Source organism: Rattus rattus, chromosome 18, assembly GCF_011064425.1.
Source record: "Rattus rattus isolate New Zealand chromosome 18, Rrattus_CSIRO_v1, whole genome shotgun sequence".
Lineage (NCBI taxonomy): Eukaryota > Metazoa > Chordata > Mammalia > Rodentia > Muridae > Rattus > Rattus rattus.
The window spans coordinates 864,307-885,656 of record NC_046171.1 but is presented as its reverse complement, the minus strand read 5'-3'; the positions used below and the strand labels follow the sequence as shown (position 1 = coordinate 885,656).

Here is a 21,350-nt window from a genome sequence, read left to right as displayed (position 1 = left end):
AGAGTTCACTCAAAGCCTTGCCTACCCTACTGCTGGCCACCTGCTGGCTTGTTTCCATAGCCACTGCACCCTGCCTTGCTAACAGTCAATGGCATTGATGATCTTGGAATTGTGGGAAGGTGGGGCTGGGGGCCAGCTGGGGCTGGGCGTGCTGAGAGGCCTGGGTTGTGACTTCCTTCCTTACAGCTGGCAAGTACGGATTCTCCCAGATCCTTACTGCCACCCTCCTTCCCCAGAAGTAGCCAGAGTGGCCAGGACTCCTCCCACAGAGGCCTAGAATGTTCTGGGTGGGGTGGCCCCTGGGTCCGACTTCCTAAAACATGAGAAACTGTGGTAGGCAGGAAGAGTTGCCAGCACCAGGGGCCGTGTGGACAGAAACAAAATCAAACGTATTTCCCCATGTCGTCCTGACCAGCTCCTCTGCAGGGGAAGGCTGAGCTACCAAGTATGCTGAAGGAAGATGGTGACAGTGTTGTCAGGCCACTGCTTTGAGGATGGCTCTTATGTGCCATGTTGTGGCCTCGGAGCACTGGGCACAGCTGGTGGCCCCTAACACCATCTTTGCTTCCTGAAGCCCAACATCCACACTGAGGCTCTGTGGCAGGTATGACACTGTCTAGGGCCACCCCAGCCTGTGGGTACAGGCCCCACGTAGCCCCATTTCTGACCCTCCTAAAAGTGGCCTGTGACCTCAGAAAGATAACCTCCTGAGCCCAGAGGTTTTATTGTTTTTTATTTTTATTTTTGTATTTTGGCTTTTTGAGACAAAAAGTGTAGCCCTCACTGTCCTGGAACTCGCTCTGTAGGCCAGGCTGGCCTCAAATTTACTGAGCTCCGCTTGCCTCTGCCTCTGGAGCACTGAGATTAGAGACATACACACCATGTCCAGCCATGCTCATCAAGGGCCCAGAGGTTTTAAATGAAGACCACTCCTCCTCCCTACTTAAGGAAAATCAGGACCTTCTGAATTTAGCAGACTATCTAGCAAGGCAGGGTCAGGGACTTTGGGCCACTGGAGCCCATCCTAACTCTGAATGTTTCTGTGTTTCCCTGTCCCAGGGCACCCAGCACAAGCTAAGGAAGCTGTATGTGGTCCTACTTCTGTGCCCTCACCCAAGAGCTCTTTGTCACAGTGGTAGGGGTGACACATACGTGTCCACCAACTCACTTGGCTGACCTGAGGCCCTGGCACACGTCCCTGAGATCTGTGTGCTGGTACTGCAAATCCAGTCAGCGTCCGGAAAGGCTCCCTTTCTGAGGTGGCTGTGGTTGTTGTGAATGGGAAGAACCCTTCCAGATCACAAGCATGGCACTTCTGGGAGAGGGCCCCAACCTCCAAACAGCCATGAAAGTCAGTATTCAAACTTAGTTCTCCAAGTGGGGAAACGGAAGCTCCAAGCAGCATCAGAATATAGGGCTGGGTATAATATTATACCTATGTGCACAACCATATAAGCACACACGTGTGCATGTACATGTACACACACACACACACACACACACACACACACACACACACACACTGGAGTTCCTTGGTTACAAGACTAACCCACAGATCACACTTTCCTGACCTTAAAACATAGGAAATGGGTGGTGGCCAGGGTAGCCACCTCCAGCTCCTTGTCCAGGGTGTAGAGAGGAGCCAGCTCCACCTGGGCCCACTGTGTCCCTCAGAGGACCCCAGGCAATGACAATGTCCTGAGTTTGCAGGTGGATGGATGAAGGCCAAGGTCCAGGAGCTAAAGAGTCTAGGACTGAGTCCCTTCTTGGCAGCCAGCTCCTGTCTCTGTGGGAATCAACATAGAGAAAGATCTAGGGGTTGGGGATTTAGCTCAGTGGTAGAGCGCTTGCCTAGCAAGCACAAGGCCCTGGGTTCGGTCCCCAGCTCTGAAGTAAAAAAAAGAAAAAGAAAAGAAAAGAAAAGAAAGAGAAAGATCTACCTGGCCACTTCTGGGGCCTTGAGCAAAACCAGCACCACAGAACTCTGAAAGAGCAAAGCCTGTCTATTCTCTCTGCCTCAGTTTCCTTCATGGAATTGGAGCAGATCATGAGTGTTGAGTGTTAGGGCAGTCTGTGGCTTTCCCTGAAGCCCTGGTGTATGAAGAAAAAGCATAGTCTCTTGTCTAAAACCTGGAATACGCTTATCAAGGCTGGCAGTGGTCTGGGGGTCTTGGGGAGCTCCGGCATCATCCTAGGGACTCAGATCTTGTCACTCTAAGGAGCTATGGTTACCAGTAGCAAGGTCCGCTGTGTGCTGTCTCTGATGTCCTTGAGATATCCCATCTTCCCCGGCACAACATTGTTTGATCAGCTTCTCACAGCTTAGTCACATCATATGATAGTTTTTCCTTTATTTATTTATTTTTTGTATATGATTACACTGTGGCTGTCTTCAGACACACCAGAAGAAGGCATCAGATCTCATTACAGATGGTTGTGAGCCACCATGTGGTTGCTGGGAATTGAACTCAGGACCTCTGGAAGAGCAGTCAGTGCTCTTAACCACTTAAGCCATCTCTCCAGCCCTCTTCTTCTTCCTTTTGTAGACCAGGCTGGCCTCGAACTCAGAGATCTGCCTGCTTCTGCCTCCAGGGTGCTGGGATTAAAGGTGTTCACCTCCACCGCCCAGCTGGTCTACCTCTTAATAAACTTGCTTGGCATCAATCATCAGCTTGCACATGACCTCTTGACCTCAGATTTCCTATCTTCTTTATCTTCTCATCTCCCAGCCCCTCCCTCTTAGGACCTGATCACTGAAGAACGGTCTGCTGGCCCAGGGCACCTGAAACCTGCGCTCCAAAGGACAGAATTGAGTTTCAGCGTATGATACTTTTACTGCTGCTCCCTCCTCTCCAACTGACAGGCAGCAAACGGTTGTCTGGTCACAGTAGCTCCTGGGACTAACTGAACCACTAGTGTAGACGGGAGGGTAACGGTAAGTAAAAATGCCCGAGCCGGCAGACATCCTCCTGGCTACCTAGCACCTCTGCCATGGCCCCTCTAGCTCCCCGACTTCACTGGGGCTCCTTGATTCTTCAGGCACGTACCCTCACCAAGTCATGAGGAGCAACTTTATACAGAGGCCTCCTGAGAAACCCTGTCCCGGTAGCTGTCAGAACTGTGCCCCCCAGAGCCACCTTTGATCTCTACCATCTGCTCGGCGAGCGCTGGTGCAAGCCAGGAAGTGGTGAAGATCAGCAGAGCCCTAACCTTGTGAGGCCTGGGTTGTCCTTCCCTGAGGCCTGGGTTCGGTGATGGGAGAGGATCCACATCCTAACATGTCCCCACGAAGAAGGAAATACACACGGCCAAAGAGGAAACAAGAGTCAAAAGGTAATTCGGGCAGGATGCGGTGACCTACAACTGTCATCCTAGCACTTGGGATCAGGAGTTCAAAAGCACCCTCGGCTACATTTTGAGTTCAAAGCCGGCTGGAGGTGCATGAACCTTCTCTCTCTCTCTCTCTCTCTCTCTCTCTCTCTCTCTCTCTCTCTCTCTCTCTCTCTCTCACACACACACACACACACACACACACACACACACACACACACACAAGCAGATGGTGATATAAGAAAGTCAGCAGAGGCAGAGTGAGTCTAACAAAAGGCTGGTGGTGGGCGGCTTCCTGTCCCCAGTCAGAGAACATGAGGCGCCTGACTAAGAACAAACACAGGGGATGGCACAGGCGAAGACTGGCCCAACCCCAGGGTAGTTTGGGGGGGAGAGTAGATGGAGTCCTAGGGCCACCCTTGCCTCAGGAGAGCAAAAGTAAAGGCCCAGGGTTGGGGATTTGGCTCAGTGGTAGAGCGCTTACCTAGGAAGCGCAAGGTCCTGGGTTCGGTCCCCAGCCCCGGAAAAAAAAAAAAAAAAAAAAAAAATAAAGGCCCGTGGTAGTCACAAGGCATCACAGCCTAGCCTTGAACATTTTTCACCAAAGCCCAGTATCAAGATGGAGTCACTTCTGCCTTTACACATTCACGAAAGAACCAGGGGCAGATGGGCTCTAGGGTATTGGAACTCTATGCGGGGATCAAGCCGCCCCGGGCAGAGGACAAGGGATAAGGAGCAGGTGGTTCCAGAATACTAGCTCTAGGACTCAGAGCTCCGGGCAGACGCAGGGACAAGGTTGGTTCCAGTTCCCTTTTTTGTTGCTGTGATAAAACACTTTGACCACAAGCAAGTTAGGGGAAGAAAGGTTATTTCAGCTTACGGCCTACAGTCATCACTGAGGGAAGTTGGGGGGCAGGATGGAGGAGCCCCACTTTATGGCTCACCCTCCTACAGGTTTTATACTTAGCTGGCTTTCTACATAGCCCGTGACCATCTGCCCAGAGACTGGTGATCCATGGGGAGGGCAGGGGGGGCAGGGGGGCAGGGCAGGGGGGAGGGGGTGGGGCAGGGCAGGGCCCGCCACATCCATTAATCACCAAGACATTTCCCCACAGGCATACCCACCAGTCTGATCCAGAAAGTTCCTCAGTTGACTTAACGCTGTGTAAAACTGACAAAGCTAATTAGGACTTGGGCCGATGGGAACAGATGGACTAGCTGGGTTCTTAGAGCTCCAGGCAGACTTGGAACAAAAGAGACAGAAGGGTTAGAGGGAGCACTATTTAGGGAGGATCCTGATCGAGGTCCCTCTGATTGAGGGACACCCCCCCCCCACACCGAGCTTGCAAAGGAAGCTTTACAAGTGACCGAGAGACACAGTCGCAGTGGTGCTTACAGATTAGTGGAGTCCAGAAATACCGGGGGCTGCAGCTACTGACCAAATGGGGTCAAATGAGACTCCTTTCTGAAGGAATTTAAAAACACTGCAATAAACTGGAGGTAGTGGGAAGAGCCTTTTAACGCCAGCCATTTGGGAGGCAGAGGCAGGTGGATCTCTGTGAGTTCAAGGCCAGCCTGGTCTACATAGCCATAACTAGAAAGTGAGACCTTTTCTCAAATAATAAATAAATAAATAAATAAATAAATAAATAAATAAATAAATATGTTAATTGCTCACTTAATTAAAATGGATAGAAAACCGATGCAGTAAAAAGTCCCAAGTCTTAGGAAAATTCAAAGCATCCTTACCGATGTGTCAATACAAGAGAGGCGTCCTGCCGTCTAATGTGATCTAATGTGACCCCAGCCAGGGCTCTGGCGCTGCTGCCATGGTCACGTAAGAAGGGGTAGAGTGGTTGGGAGAGAGAATGTTGGGAAAGCGCTTGTATAAGGACCCAGATTTCAACCCCAGATCACATGTTTTTTTAAAATGAAAAGGAAAAAAACAAAAGAGAGAGAGAGAGAGAGAGAGAGAGAGGAGAGGAGGAGGAGGAGAAGGAGGAGGAGGAGGAGAAGGAAGAGGAGGAGAGAGGAGAGGAAGGGAGAGGAGAGGAGAGGAGAGGAGAGGAGAGGAGAGGAGAGGAGAGGAGGAGAGGGATCCCTGGAACTTGGTGGGCAGCCAGTATGGGCTAGTTGGTGAGCTCCAGGCCAATGAGAGACCAGTTTCAGAGGATGTGGGCTGTTCCTGAGGATGACAGCTGAGGTCTTCTGGCTTCCACCTGAACACCCAAAGAAATACACACACATATACACACCCACACAAACAAATACACACACAAACACACATACAAAACACACATACACACATACAAACTAATACACATACATAAATACACACATACTCACAAAAATACACACACATACATACACGCAAAACATGCACACACACAAAACATACACACACAAATACTACACACAGAAACACAAGTACACAGACAAATTCACTCAAAACATACACACACACAAATAATACACAAATACACACAAAACACACACAAACTAATACATACATACAAATACACATATACGCACAAAATACACAAACACATACACACAAAACATATACACACAAACAAATGCACACACACACCACACACACACAAATATACACACATATGCACAAAATATACATGAAAGATCCCTGCTTGACATTAGTGCAGCCATTTCTTTTTTTTTTTTTTTTCTTTTTTTTTTTTTGGAGCTGGGGACCGAATCCAGGGCCTTGCGCTTGCTACCACTAAATCTCCAACCCCAGTGCAGCCATTTCTTAAAAATGAAAAATTTTAAGTTGCCCTCTGCTTAGCCCCTAGACATTAGACCAGAAAGTACAGAAAGCACAGTCCCACCCACTCTCCAGGAAGCTACCCGGGCACAAGAACAGATGATATCGCTGTGGCTTTGTCCTGGGAACCTCAGGATGAAAAAACATTTGTCAAGTCAGACGTCCTTGGTACTGGAATAGCTGCGCTGATATGGTTGCGGCCTTGTCCCGGGAACTCCAGGACGAGAAACATCTGCCTAGTAAGATATCCTTGCCCCCGAAATAGCTGAGCTAATGAAGCTGTGTGACCCTGTGGGGACTATATAGACTGTATGTTCCTGCTGTCCCGAGCTTTTCACATCCCTCCTGCGTGAGGACCGTGTCGAGCCCCAGTGCACTGGTATCCCGAGTAAACCTCTTGTTTGTACATCAAGACTGAGTCCTGTGTGTTCGTGGTGTGGTGGGTGTCCTCAGGACTGGAGCAAGAGTCCCCTCCATCTGCGGGTCTTTCATACACACACACAAACAAATACATACACACACACAAATACACATACACACAAATACATGCACACACATCACACACACAAATACACACACATATCACACACACAAATACACATACAAATACACACACACACACCACACACAAACACACACACACAAACACACACACACACAATTACACACACATACACACACACCACACATACACACAAATACACACACACACATACACACACACAAATACACACACACAATACACATACACACACAAATACACACACACAAATACACACACACAAATACACACACACACATACACACACATATACACACACACAAACACACACACATACACACACACAAAAACACACACACACAAAAACACACACATATACCACACACACAAATACACACACACAAGTACACACACACACACACACACACACACACACACAGAGTGAAGAAGATTCTGTACAACTCTGCTTTAGAAAATCGAGCAGAGATAGAGACACGAGGACCAGAAGTTCAAGGCCACTCTTCAAAGAGTTTGAGGCCAACCTGGGCTACATTAAAACCCTGTCTCCAACAGAACCCACTAAAGAAACAATGGAAAAAAGATAATTCAAGGCTGTATGCCTTACGGCCAGGAAATGCGTGTACAAAAACTAAAGGAAAATGACCCAGAAGACACTGTCAAAAGAAACAATCCCATGCATAATAAATTACATAGAGACAACCATTAACTCCAGAGTAAACAGCAAATGGTAAGCTTCCTCTCTAAAAGAATCTGAGAAGTTAGTGATAATCGGTGAGCCTCTCAGAGAAGCCTGGACTGTAAACTCAGAGAAGCATGGTCATTCAACAGGCAGAACGCAGAGGCTGAGGGGCACGGAACACCCCTCAAAATACCAGCATCTCTGGAGTAGCTTTCAAATGGAAGGTGGCTTAGGCATTTTAACATTGGCACTGCCCACCCTGTGGAACCTGGAGGGGCGGCTGGGATGGACAGCTGCTGGAGAAACTCATCCTCACCCTGAGAGCAAACGGAAGGGGAAAAGAAAAAGCTGGACTGGGGAGATGGCTGAGGAGTTAAGAGCACTGTCTGTTCTTCCAGAGGTCCTGAGTTCAAATCCCAGTGACCACATGGTGGCTCACAACCATCTGTAATGGGATCCGATGCCCTCTTCTGGTGTGTCTGAAGACAGCTACAGAGCCATGGGTCTAAATGCGCCAGGTCTTGTGGGTAGCATCCTCCCTGTGTCTTCAGGCTCCTCCACAGTCTGTCGCTAATTGTGCACAGAGCCATCTTAAAGGCTCTGTTGGACACACTGGGGGAACCAGCTTCTCAAGGTCCCAAACACTGTCGGTGTTTCTGTCCCCACTGCTAACGTTCCTGAGGAGAGTCCCATCATGACCTCGGGAAGAGTAACAACGATGACTTCACACTGCTGTGGGAACCTGCTCGTCAGTCCTTTGCTCTCTAGCTGCAAGCGCTTGCTGATCTCTTCTGGGACATGAACCGGGGTATCCAGGCTACTCTCGGAGACTCATAGACTTCATTTTCCTGTACCTTTCCCCTGTCCTGCCCCACAACCTCCACCGAGTTTCTGAATGTTCCAAATCTCCCACCTGGTCCAAATGGTACCCTAGGACACAGTCGATGGCTTCCCCCTGGGGCTGATCATGAGCATCTTAGACCCCGGAGCTCAGGGAGATCCCTGGGCACTGCTTAGATAAGAGGTTTCTGTCCCTAGAAGCTTCCAAAAGCAGCAGCTTCGGGGCCTCGAAGTCCCTACATCTCTCACTGGCTGGATCCAAGCATCCCAGAGGCCTAGCACTCCCATGTTCATATGTCCTGCTCACAGATCATAATCTGTTGCAATGAGTCACTGGTAGGGACCCTGTTATGGAAGGTCCACCGGGGTCAGGGCCAGCTTCTGGAAGCGGACTGTCGCGCGCCCAATGTCCCGCCAGCAAGAACGACGCGCGGCAACAGGATTCTTCTGCGAACAAGCCTTTACTGTGTTACAGCTCTTCTTAGTGTTACAGCTCTTCTTAGTGTTACAGCTCTCTTGAACAGGGACCCCGAGCAGCAAAATCGCTCGGCTTATATAGACAACAGTATGCTAATTATCTCTCAGGGATTGGTGGGGCTTGGATCACCCCACTACTTGTCCTCCAGGGATTGGCGGAGAATGAATCACCTCATTAGCATAATAACGGTCAACTGACACCTGGTGCATAAACCGCACATGTGCAGTACCGCTGTTCACCACTAGAGGGAGCCCTAGCAAGGGGACAAGCCTGCACATGCGCAGTAAGTCGTTTATATCCAGACAAGGCTGGATGTCGGCGCCATCTTTGTTTCGCCGCGCCGCTCTCTACAGCGGACAGTCGTCCTTCAGAAATAGGAATGGAGGGGTTGGGGACTTAGCTCAGTGGTAGAGCGCTTGCCTAGGAAGCGCAAGGCCCTGGGTTCGGTCCCCAGCTCCGAAAAAAAGAACCAAAAAAAAAAAAAAAAAAAGAAATAGGAATGGAGATCCTATCACTCACGGTCTCCCAACTGGCAGGTGGGCTAGCCTGTGTCTCTATGAACCTATGCCTGGCCTTAGCCTGTGGGTTTGCTCCCAGAGTCTCAGCCTGTCCCCTAGACCCCACAGCCGGGCACAGCTGCAAGTGATGTGTGCATCGGCTCCACCCTAGAGCTGATACTCCTAGACCTAGGCCCAGCTGCACAGGGGCCACAGACAGGCTGCTCTGGTTCCTCTTCTCTCAAAGGAGGCACAGGATCCTGCGTAGGTGGCCCTGTGTGTCTGTGTGGCTGAGCCACAGGGCCCCAACACTGGTTCTAATATGGGACTGGGCATTTACTGGGCAGGCGTTTTCCAAGATTAACATCTGTGTCAAAAACTCAACCAAGTAGAATTTACCCCATAATGCAGCGGGCCTCGTCCTATCAGTTGAAGGGCCTGCCTCATCTTGGTTTGTTTCTGTGGAGAACCCTGAGTCCTCTAGACCCAGCTTTCAGGGAGCTGCTGGGGTGATGCCGTAAAGTAGCATGGTGCGGCTGAGGCATGGCTTCCTGCTCAGTTTGTTTCTGAGGCAGCCAATGTGCCAGTCTCTTGTCTATCACCTCTTGGCTCCTTACTCCAGTGTTGGCTGCCTTGATGCCAGAGGGTTGAGTAGCCCAGATGCTGTCTTTTCCAAGGGCTGTCAGGGCACACGCCCTGCACGATCCAGGACTTGATCTGACCTCTACAAATCATCCAACTCTTTGCCAAGGAACCACTTGCTGTGTGACGACAAGGGTGACCTGACCCCAGCTTTATGAGGACGACTCTGGCTGTGCCACAGGCTTGCTCTGCTGTAGGAGAAGGTCCTAATTAAAGGACTCCTCCTAAGGGTTTAAGCAAATCCTATCAGACCAACCAGATTGAAGATCCACATGCAGAGGCAAGGCCTGGTATAAATGTATCTTTTTTTTTTTTTTTTTTTTTTTTTTTTTTTTTTGCCTGATGTCTGCTAACCCAGGCCTAGTCTGGAAACGTTTAGCCTTTCTAGCCTTCGTACAGTCTAATCTAGGCCTACGATGTTTTCAGCCTCTGAGACTTGCTGTGGAATAGGCTCACCTCTCCCTAGTTCTTTCTGAATTTTAGCTGGGAGATTCAACTCAGCTGTTCTGGCCCAAACTCCTCTCCAAGCTGACTGATTCAACCTGACTTCTCTCGTTTTCTTCTGGATTGCTCTGTTTGGCCTCAAATTAACTCTAGCAATCCCGTCTGATCTTCTAGCTCCTTCTCCTTCTCTGGCTCATTCTGTCTTCATCCGTGTCTAGCTTATTCTCTCTCTGCAAACTGTCTCTGTACAACTCTCCCAGTAAAAACTGCCTCCTCCTCCTCCTCCTCCTCCTCCTCGTCTTCCTCCTTCTCTCTGTCTCTCTCTGTCTCTCTGTCTGTCTCTCTGTCTCTCTCTGTCTCTGTCTCTCTGTCTCTGTCTCTCTGTCTGTCTCTCTGTCTCTCTCTGTCTCTGTCTCTCTGTCTGTCTCTCTCTGTCTGTCTCTCTCTGTCTCTCTGTCTGTCTCTCTGTCTCTGTCTCTCTCTCTGTCTCTCTCAAATAGCTTCTCTTTCTTCTCTCTTCTAGTGAGAGTTGGGCATATTCTATTCGGTCAAATCTTTCTCTGATTCGTCCCTTTGTCTGCCACTCACTCAGACATCACTTTCAAACATGACTACTTTTTTTCCACAAACTTTACCTTCATTGGGAGTAAAGGTGTGTATTAAGAGTGTGAGTGTGTGTGTGTGTGTGTGTGTGTGTGTATTCCAGCCAGAGGGATTAATGGTGTTTGCTAAGGGGGTCACACCACAAGTAGAAACCCTTTTTTCCCCCTTTGGTCACTAATGCAATCTTGGGTTTCACAGTGTGGACCAAAGAACCTGCAACAGTCTGGACCTCAGGTAGCGTAGCTATCTGCTTTAGGGAGACAGAAGGACTCGGCGGCCATAGGGCTCTAGTCACTTGGCGTTTCTGGGTCACCTGTCTCAGCCTGGCTACTGCCTCCCACTACAAAAATGTCCCAGAGACTGCTGCTCCCCAGGGCCTGGGATTCACTCAGGCATGCAGGTGTCTGGGTTTGGGGTGGTGGTGGTGGTGGTGGGTCTGGGAGGAAATTAGCACTTCCCTTTGACATCCCATGTATGCGAAGGAGAAGGAAGTCTGGACACAGCCAGTACTGGGTTGGCTGCCTGGGGGTAATCTCCTGAACATCCCCCAGAGATGTCCAACAGCCAGGCAGAGGATGCCCTGAGTTGGTCCACCCCTCCCCCCACCCCCAAGCATGAACTGTATGTAACCTCTGGTGACTGAGTACACTTGGAAGCCTCAGTTGACACAGCTTCAGGCAGGACGGTGACTCAGGCCCAAAAGGGGAGAGATGTGAACAGAGGGGCTGTCTCAGAACTCGGTCCTCCTCCTCACAGAGCCACTGGTTCTCCGTATATAACACACACACACACACACACACACACACACACACACACACACACACACACACAGACACACAACACACACAACACAGACACACACACACCACAGACACACAAACACACACAACACACACATAACATACAACACACACACAACACACACACAAAACACACACACACACACACACACACACAACACACAAACACAACACACACAAACATACACACAACACACACACACACAAACACAGACACACAAACACACATACACACAAACACACACACACCACACACACACAAACACGTACACACAACACACACACAACACACACACACACACACACACAACACACACACAACACACACACACACACAAACACGCACACACACAAACTCAACACCCCATGAGCCCCCAGCCCTGCCACCTGCAGAAAGCCGCCTGTACCTGAGTGACGGAAGTGGAGTTAGCGGGAACGTCAGTTTGTCTCCACCACTCCGTCCTCATGGGGGGTAAGTTTTGAGTCATTGCTGACTGTAGACGATTGGAGTTTGCAGAGCTTGTCACTAGCCCATCCTCAGAGTTCAGCAGCCTCCCCAGCTCACGCCCTTTCTTACACAGAGAGCAGAATGCTTCCTCCCAAGCTGTGTATCAAAGATATCCCCACGCGCAGAGCTTCCTGTTAAGGGTGAGTGTGTGGTTCCCCCACCCCCACAATCACAGTGGACACAGTTCGAATCATTGTGATGGCACGCCTTCCCCAAGACCATGTCCGAATATGTCAACCGAGAAAAACAGAATTAGTGGAGAGAGGTGGAGATAGAAAACTTGGGCCTTTCCAGCCCTAACTAACCCTCAGGAGTTAGTTACTCCTGCTCATTTTACTCCCGCTTTGGCAGAGGTCCCTCCCTTAGGGCAGATGCCAGTAATCTTTTATCCACTGATTCGCTGCTGGATGTGGAACTGGTGTCTGTCACCTGAGACTTGACCTCATGGAGCCCACCTCACAGAGCCAGTCAGCCAGCCCCTCTGCAGCTATATAGCCTCCTGCAGGCTGGTCTCATAGGCATCCCTCCTCCCTCTATCTGGGATGTGGCCCTGTGGTTGCTGGCCCCAGGCCTGGCCACTACTGTATGTGGGATTCTTGGGTAGAGAACTTCTCTATCGTTTGCTATCCTGTGGGCTAGGTTGGGCATTTTGTAGCCTAGGTCCCAGAGGCTTGCAAGGCAGGCTGAGAAGTTCCCCCATTATAAGACAGATGGGCGACAATGGCCATTTCAGCAGCTCCTTCTCTTGCTCCTTACTTTCAGTCTGACGTCCACCTCCATGACCACAAGTATCTACTTCCATTTGTAGTAGAGGGGTGATGGTATATGACCCCTTCACTCCCACAGCGTGTCCCAGCCATCCTCCCTGTCATAACTTCCTCAGCCCTAGGCATCCACGACTATCGCAGAGAGAGCAGCTTGTCATCCCCAGTCATAGCTGACCTTTCTCAGCCCCAAGGCATCCACGACTATCACAGAAAGAGCAGCTTGTCATCCCCGCCATAACTGACATTCCTCAGCCCCAGGCATTCATGACTATCACAGAGAGAGGATCAACACTGTTCTCTGCCTGCCTACCCGCATTTAGTTACGGAAGTTCCCAGAATTCCTGAGACTCTGCCCAACTGTGGTATCATACCTCTCCCATTCATAGATATCAGTCAGGAGGGCCTGAATAACTGGCAGCCACATGTAAAAGGTCCCAAGACCGTTTTTTTTGACAGATAGGCCGGGTGAGGGACATGGAAAGGCCACCAGAGCCCGCCCATAGGGCTGAGGACATAAAGAGAAATCCCATGGGAAGAGCCCACCTCTGAGGTGTTTCCCATAAGAGCTACCTGAACACAGGAGTCCTGCACTTACCCCTCTTGGTCCCGGGAAGCCTCCAATCCGTGAATCTGACTGACTGGAGATGTCTCTGCCTGCTTCTCACCAGCTGGCTCTGTGGTGGTGTCTAGAGAACAGCCGCTGAGGCCCCAGCCTGATACTTCCTGTTTTAAGTCAACACCCAGGAGGAAGTTGAGTGACACATGGCTCATTGGCCCACATGTGGGTCTCACCTCAGCCCCTTTACATATGGGATGTTAGAGAAGAAACACCAAGAAAGGGTGGGGCCTGAAGATGATGACAAGCTTTCGCAGCAAGAGTGGAGGGGCTACCGTTAGAAGCCGTAGCCATTGATGGCCTCGAGGGGCTCTGTAGCATGTCAAGAAGAGGTAGGGATTCATGGACCAGCAGGCAGGCTGATTGTGTGGGTTCTCAGTCAGGGAGAGGGACCCAGCTACAAGTGCATGGGCTGAGGCGATAACCCACTGGGGGAAGCAGGCGAGTGGGAGGAAGGAAGCTGGGGAAGGTTCCTGGGTAGAGAACTGAGGCAGAGTGGGGCCCAGAGGGATGTGTTAAGTAACACTGTAGGGACTAGAGGAGGCAGAAAGAGAGACACGAGTGAGAACCTATAGGGTAAGATTTGAGATGTAAGCCATATTGAGAAACAATGTTTCATGGTTACATTGCTCTCCCGCCATCTTTAGAGTTACATGCTAAAATGTTTGCAAATGGTAATGAAACAACATTTCAGATTTTCTTGTAATCAGGATGGGGGTTGGAGGTGGGTGTGGCTACAGGGCAGGCCATGAGTTGAGCACGGGGGTAGGGGGGCGGCAGCTGGAGACCTGGGTGTTCATGTGGCACTCTTTCTTTGTGTGGTATGTTTGGCAGAATGTTTAAAGACACATTTACACGAGGATAAAGCCGTTGAGTGGGAACAGTTTCGACTGTGCAGGACCTCCTGGTGATGAGAGTTGAGAGGGTTACAAGAAGTTTAAAAGCCCTGAACCTTTATGCATATTTACCATATCTTCTCTCAGTTTGGAAAAAAAATGTACAAAAGAGGCCATCGGACAAGCTATTAAAAGAACAGCGTGGGAAATGGTTCACACTTGTAATACCAGAAGGTTGGGGGCCGAGGCAGGAGGACCGCTGTGAATTCAAGACCAGCCAGGCAGAACTGTAAGGTCCTAGCTTGAAAAGAGCGAAAGACTAAAAAGTCAAGAACAGAAGACCTCCCCATACCTGTAGAGAATACGAACAAGCACCACACAGAAATATCAGAGGCCAGAGAGACGACTCAGAGGATAAAATGTTTGCTGCACAGGCCAGAGGACCTGAGCTCAGAGCCCCAGAGGGCAACCTTAAGCCGGGTGTGACTGTGCGTGCTTGGAACTTGAAAGGCTGGAGATCCGAACCATAAGGTCTTTGAGTCTCACTGGTCAGCCAGCCTAGCTCATTGGTGAGCTCCGAGCTCAGCAAAGAGATCCCGTCTCAAAAAATGAGATGGAGGGCAATTGAGAAAGACGGCTGATATTGACCTCTGGCTTCCACGGGAGCATGCATGCACAAGCCGGTTCCCTCCCAGACAGACAAATGTGGGCGTAGGCCACAGCACACACAAAGACACCACAATCTTGATCGCTTTTCAATATACCCCAAAAGGAAAGCTGACACGGGAGCAAATGGATGTAGCCACAGACCTGCAGACACGTATAGTGTGGTATCAGTGGGTATGAGTTCTTATCACAGAAACCAAACTCCTGACCAGGAGAACTTTAAGGGAGGGAGGAATCATCACAGGGGAGATGGGTGGTCCTGGTGGGGAAGTCTGTGGTGTGTGTTGGGGATGAGGATAGAGTTGCTTGCCCTGGTCTTGGCAAATCATAAAAAGGAGCTCAGTAGGAGTTCAAGTTTTCCTTTCTTAAAAAAAAAAAAAAAAAAAAGGCTATTTTAATTTTATTTTAAAATTTATTTTATTTTAAAATTAACTAACTAACTAATTAATTTTATCATTGTTGTTTTGAGACAGGACCTCTCTATGTAGCCCGCCTGGCTGTCCTGGAACTTTCTGTGTAGACCAGGCTAGCTCAAACTCACAGAGATCTTTTTGCTGAGATCTGTCTCCTGAGTGCTGGGATTAAAGGTGTGTACCACCATGCCCAACTTTAAAAAAAAAAATGTGTTTGTGTGTATGTCTGTGTGGGTGCATCTGGAGGTCAGAAGAAGGTGTTGGGTCTCCCACCCCCACCCCCACATCACCCCCACCGCCCCAGCCCATGGAAAGGTTCTGTCCACCTTTAAGATGGGTTTTCTGTTAATCCTCTCTAGAAACACCTTTACAGGAATACCCAAAGGAGTGTCTCACTAATTCTCGGAAAGTCATTTCTTAATCAAAATTAACCACTACAAGTTCGACACAGAAGCAGATGGGCATTGTGCTGTGGAAGGTTTGAAGGAATAGTCTAACATGGTAAAACATGGCAGGATCACTCACTGGGGGTGCAGAGTAAGCCTCGGTGCAGTCCGAGATACAGAAATCTCAAGGACGTCAAAGTTAACTACTAAGGAGACCACCGAAGGAGAAGTGCAGAGACCCGCCAAGTTGGGGGGCAGAGTGGGAAACAACCTGCGCCTCTATGGAGGACTGGATGACAAAGCTGGCCACAGGACGCCTCTCAAGACTGAGCGCTGGGGAGAGGGCTCAGTGGTTAAGGCACACATCTTTAATCCCAGCACTGAAGAGGAAGGGGCAGGTGGATCTCTGTGGGTTTGAGGCCAATCTGGTCTACAAATTGATTCCAGGATAGCCAGGGCTACACAGGGAAACATTGTTTCAAAAAACAAACAAACAAACAAGAAGTAGAAGAAGAGGAGGAAGAGGAGGAGGAGGAGGATCAAGAGGAGGAGGAGGGAGAATAGGAGGAGGAGGGAGAATAGGAGGAGGAGAAGGATCAAGAGGAAGAAGAGGAGGAGGAGCAAGAGGAAGAAGAGGAGGAGGAGGAGCAAGAGGAGGAAGAGGAGGAGGAGCAAGAGGAGGAGGGAGAAGAGGAGGAGGAGGGAGAAGAGGAGGAGGGAGAAGAGGAGGAGGAGGGAGAAGAGGAGGAGGATGATCAAGAGGAAGAAGAGGAGGAGGAGGATCAAGAGGAAGAAGAGGAGGAGGAGGATCAAGAGGAAGAAGAGGAGGGGGAGGATGAGAATGAGGAGGAGGAGGAAGGAGAAGGAGGAAGAAGAGGTGGAGGAGGACCCTGGCGCTGTCCGCTCTTGCAGAAGACTGGAGTTGGTTCTCAACACCCATACCAGGCAACTCACAACCGTCTCTAACTCCATCTTCAGGGGATCTAAAGCCCTTTTCAGGTCTCCTCAAGCATATGCGTACGCAAGATTTAGAAAAATAAACCTCTTTTAAAAAGTACAACGGTGAGATTCTTCTCAGGCAAGTTTCATAACAAAAAAGGAGAAATAAACCCGTTTCAACTCTATGCAAATGATCTGGTCATATGTTTCTTGAGAAGAAATGTAGGAATAGCTAACAAATATATATATATTAAACATCCCTAGTTCTTAGGGGAAATGCAAATCAAAGCCACGGAGGCGATCTCTCACCCCAGCAGGATGGCTATTACAGGACAAAAAAAGACAGACTCAGGGATGGTATGGGGCAGGGGGATGCCTGTGTGTTGTGAGCTAAGCGATGGCTGCCCTAGAGTCACACCACTCGACAGACCTTACGTGGGAGGCTTATTGGAGAGGGGTATACAGAAGCCACTGCATCTAGACCAGGGTGGCAGGAGGAAGAGAGTGAGGAGAGGAGAGACTGGCATGTGAGTGTGTGAGTGTGTGTGTGCGTGTGAGTGTGTGTGCACGCGTGCACAAGACTATTAATGACAGTGGGAATGTGTCATATCTTGGCGGCTAGCGATGATGTGTCCAGCTATCACTGGGTCCCCGGGACAGGCGTTGGTGAAGCTTGATTACTAAACTATGAACTTCTGGTAGGGATGCCAATTAACATGTCCGTTATGAAGAACCAGATGGAACTTCCTCAGAAACCCACAAACAGAACTAGTCACTGGGTAACTATCAGGACGATGGGAAGTTAGTGTGCTTAGGAGACATCTGACCACCAGAGCGAAAGCCACCGTGGAACTTGGAATCCATTGATGGATAAACAGGTTAATATATATATATATATATATATATATATATATATATATATATATATATATATATATATATAAGAAACATGTCCATGATAGACTATTACTCAGCCACAAAAAAGAATAGGACCCTGCCATTTGCGGGAACCTTGATGAGAGATTATGATGTTAAGTGAAACAAATCAAACACGCGCGCACGCGCATGCACGCAAGCATGAACGCACGCAGCAACAAAATTTGAAAACTAGTGAAATGATTTTGTAGGAAAAAGTTTACACGATCTGGAGACAAAGAGTTTAGGCTTTTCATACCCCACAGACACACTATGGTGATTTGAATGAAATTCCTCTTTCTCTGTACTCCCCGCCCACCTCGCAGCACCCATAGGCTCACGTCCTTCTAAGTGGCACTGTTTTGGAAGGTTATGGAACCTTAAAGTGCATCACCGGGGGTGGAGTTTGAGGGTTTATAGCCTTGCTCTCTTTCCAGTTCACTCTTTGCTCTGTGTTTGCAGTCGAGACTGTTTGGTTTCAGAGCCACTGGACCAGGGACTGAGGCGCATGCTTACATATCAAAGCAGACCCCGCCTCCAGGTTCTCCCAGCATCCCTCAGTCCCTACCTGGCCTGCCCCGCCCCTACCCCTGAACTTTCCAGCCCAGAGGCTGGGCTGCTTTTCCCCCTCCCCGCCCCCCAAAGGCTCCTCCCTGTATAATCCAGACATTTTCTGCCTCCTCCCACTCCCTCTCTGTCTCCCTCCCCTTCTCCCTCTCCTTCTCTCTCTTCTTCATCTCTCTTCTCTCCTCTCTCTACACACACATGCCCTTTTTCTTTGCTCCCCCCTCCTCTCTTCCCATAGTAACTTCCCTGGTCTTGGTCCTTGGGGCCAGTGAACTTGCCCGAGAGCAACTTCTGAATAAACCTGCATTTAATATAATCTAGTCCGACTTAAATTGGCGCCATAGATAAATAACCCATCAGAGACGTGACCTCTCGGTTTCTCGCTCCAGGTCCATGTTCCCATGTCTCCCCGGCATTGTGAATTCTCTCTCCTGAACCGTGTTTTAGTTAGGGTTAAGGTGCTGCGATGGAACACCACGACCAAAAAGCAAGTTGGGGAGGCTTGCACATAGTTCATCCATCTTTGGAGAAAGTCAGGGCAGGAACTCAAACAGGCTGGAACCTGGAGGCAGAAGCTGACGTAGAAGCATGAAGGGATGCTGCTTATTGATTAGCTCATCAGAGCTTGCTTCCTTACAGAACCCAAGACCACCAGCCCAGGGATGGCCCCACCCACAATGGGCTGGGCCCTCCCTCGTTGCTCACTAACTGAGAAAAAATGCCTTACAGCTGGGTCTCAGGAAGGCATTTCCTCAGCTGAGGCTCCTTCCTCCCAGATGACTCTAGCTTCTGTCCTTTTCTACAAGCTGCCTTAGTCATAATGTTTTATCGCAGCAACAAAAGTAACTGGTACTGGGGGCTGGAGAGATGACTTAGCGGTTAAGAGCACTGACAGCTCTTCCTGACGTCCTGAGTTCAAATCCCAGCAACCACATGGTGGCTCACAACCATCCATAATGAGATCTGATGCCCTCTTTTGGTGTGTCTGAAGACGGTGACAATGCACTCAAACAAATAAAATGAATAAATAAGTCTTTGAAAAAAAGTAACTGATACGCCCACAAGTCTATCTCCAAGGCTATTCTAAAACCTGACGGTAAACATTGACCACTGCATCTATACAAAACTTGTCAAGACACTTCCCGAACCAGAACAGAGCAGTCTAAATATTCACAGCAAAAAGGAAGAAATGGGGGGGAAAGAAGGGAAACAGGAGAAAACCATCAGAGAGTCTCACAAAATGCCAGTGGCTCATGGCACCAGTTCCAAGCCTGATATGGGCAGGTGAGGTTTCAAAACACAACTGGACCCTTTCCTTCCGAAGTGAAGCCAGCCCTAAATGCATCGATGTTAGTAGATGAAAGAGAGGAAGGGCAGGCGGACTAGGGGAGAGGAGACTGACATGCTGAACCGCACAGAGTTGAGGGCAGGGATGGTTGGCATCTGTGGAGGATCGGAAGGAGCTGGTATAATCCAAGCTCCTGACAGCTAAGCAGGGCTTAAAGGATAGGGAAGCTTGTCCTGGCAGACCCGGGTGAGGGCGGGGGTCATTGAGGCAAAGCTGGGGACCTGCAGCAGCTGGATGAAGACTAAGGCTCTACTTGACTTGGAGAACCTAGAATGGATGGCCAGGCGGGATCGCAGGGAACAGGATATGAATGGAGCATAGCTGTAATGACCCAGCCGGCGTGACAGCCCCTGCCTCGATAGCCAGTCATGTTGGTATGTGCATGCATGCACACACGCGTGTGTTGTGGGCTTTGGTGGGTTACTTGGGACAACTGATGGGAGAAAGAGCCACTACGGGATGAACTTGGCCTTCTTAGCAGCCTCTGAGGGATTGAACCCAGACAGCCTCCTTGAAGCTCTTTTTAATCGTTACACAAAAAGTTACCATTAATTAGCATGTCAGTTTCCACTTATCAAAACTTATCTGACCCAGGGGCTCTCTTGAAAGACCCATCAACCTCAGCAATCCTTACCCGTGGAAGGTTTCCTTGTTTGCTAGGCCGGTCTCTAGGCTAAGATAGGCAAAGGCTCTGAGAAACCCTCAAAGGAATAAGCCCATAAAAATCTCACAGTCGTCACTGGCAAAAGACTGCTTCCAAGCTTAGGAGTCATCATCTGGATTCCCGCCAGATACAACGGTTCCGCTAAAATTCTGTAACCGTGTGTGCGTGTGTGGTGTGTGTGTGTGTGGAATATATGCGTGTGTGTGTGTGTGTGTGTGGTGTATGTGGTGTGTGTGTGTGTGTGTGTTGTGTGTGTGTATTCATGTATGTCTGTGTGGTGTGTGTGTGGTGTGTGTGAGTGCGTGGTGTATTCGTGTATGTCTGTGTGTGTTGTGTGTGTTGTGTATTCGTGTATGTCTGTGTGGTGTGTGTGTGTGTGTGGTGTGTATGGGTGTGTGCGCGTGCGTGGTGTATTTGTGTATGTCTGTGTGTGTTGTGTGTGTGTTGTGTATTTATGTATGTCTGTGTGGTGTGTGTGTGGTGTGTGTGTGTGTGTGTGCGTGGTGTATTGTGTGTATGTCTGTGTGTGTTTTGTATATTCGTGTATGTCTGTGTGGTGTTTGGTATGTCTGTGGGGGTGTGTGGTATGTGTGTGTATATGTGTGATATGTGTGTATATATGGTGTGTATGTGTGTGTGGTGTGTCTCTGTGTGTGTGTGTTGTGTATGTATGTGTGTCTTTCTGTGTGCGTGTGTATATATGCGTGTGTCTCTGTGTGTGTGTATGTATGCAATATGTGTGTATGTGTGGTGGGTATGTGTGTGTGGTGTGTATGTGTGTGTCTGTGTGTGCATGTGTGTATGTTTGTGTGTCTTTCTGTGTGTATGTGTGTGTATGTGTGTGTGTATATGCATGTGAGTGTATGTGTATGTCTCTGAGAGTGTGTGTGTGTGTGTGTGTGTGTGTGTGTGCACTCTTTCATCTCCACCTTCCTTCCCCCACCTTCCCTTCTGCCGTCCTGCAGAGCTTCAGGGCAGGGATACACTAGAGCAGGCGCTGGAGACGCAGCGTCACCTGACTTCTGGAGACCCCGCACCACACCCATCTGTATATCTGATCTGCAGCCTGCCCCCAAAGCTGGAGATCAAAGCCCGGGCACACTTTCC

At 49.4% G+C, this 21,350-nt stretch overlaps 1 protein-coding gene across 1 annotated transcript in view; it reads right to left on the bottom strand.

Moving 5' to 3' along the window:
- Positions 1 to 13,572, bottom strand: part of Itgb2 (integrin subunit beta 2) — a 37,339-nt gene extending 23,767 nt beyond the window's left edge. Inside the window, exon 1 of the mRNA XM_032888963.1 lies at positions 13,489 to 13,572. The gene's annotated coding sequence lies outside the window, so the exon portion shown is untranslated. The remainder of the gene's footprint in view (positions 1 to 13,488) is intronic.
- Positions 13,573 to 21,350: the final 7,778 nt, after the last annotated feature.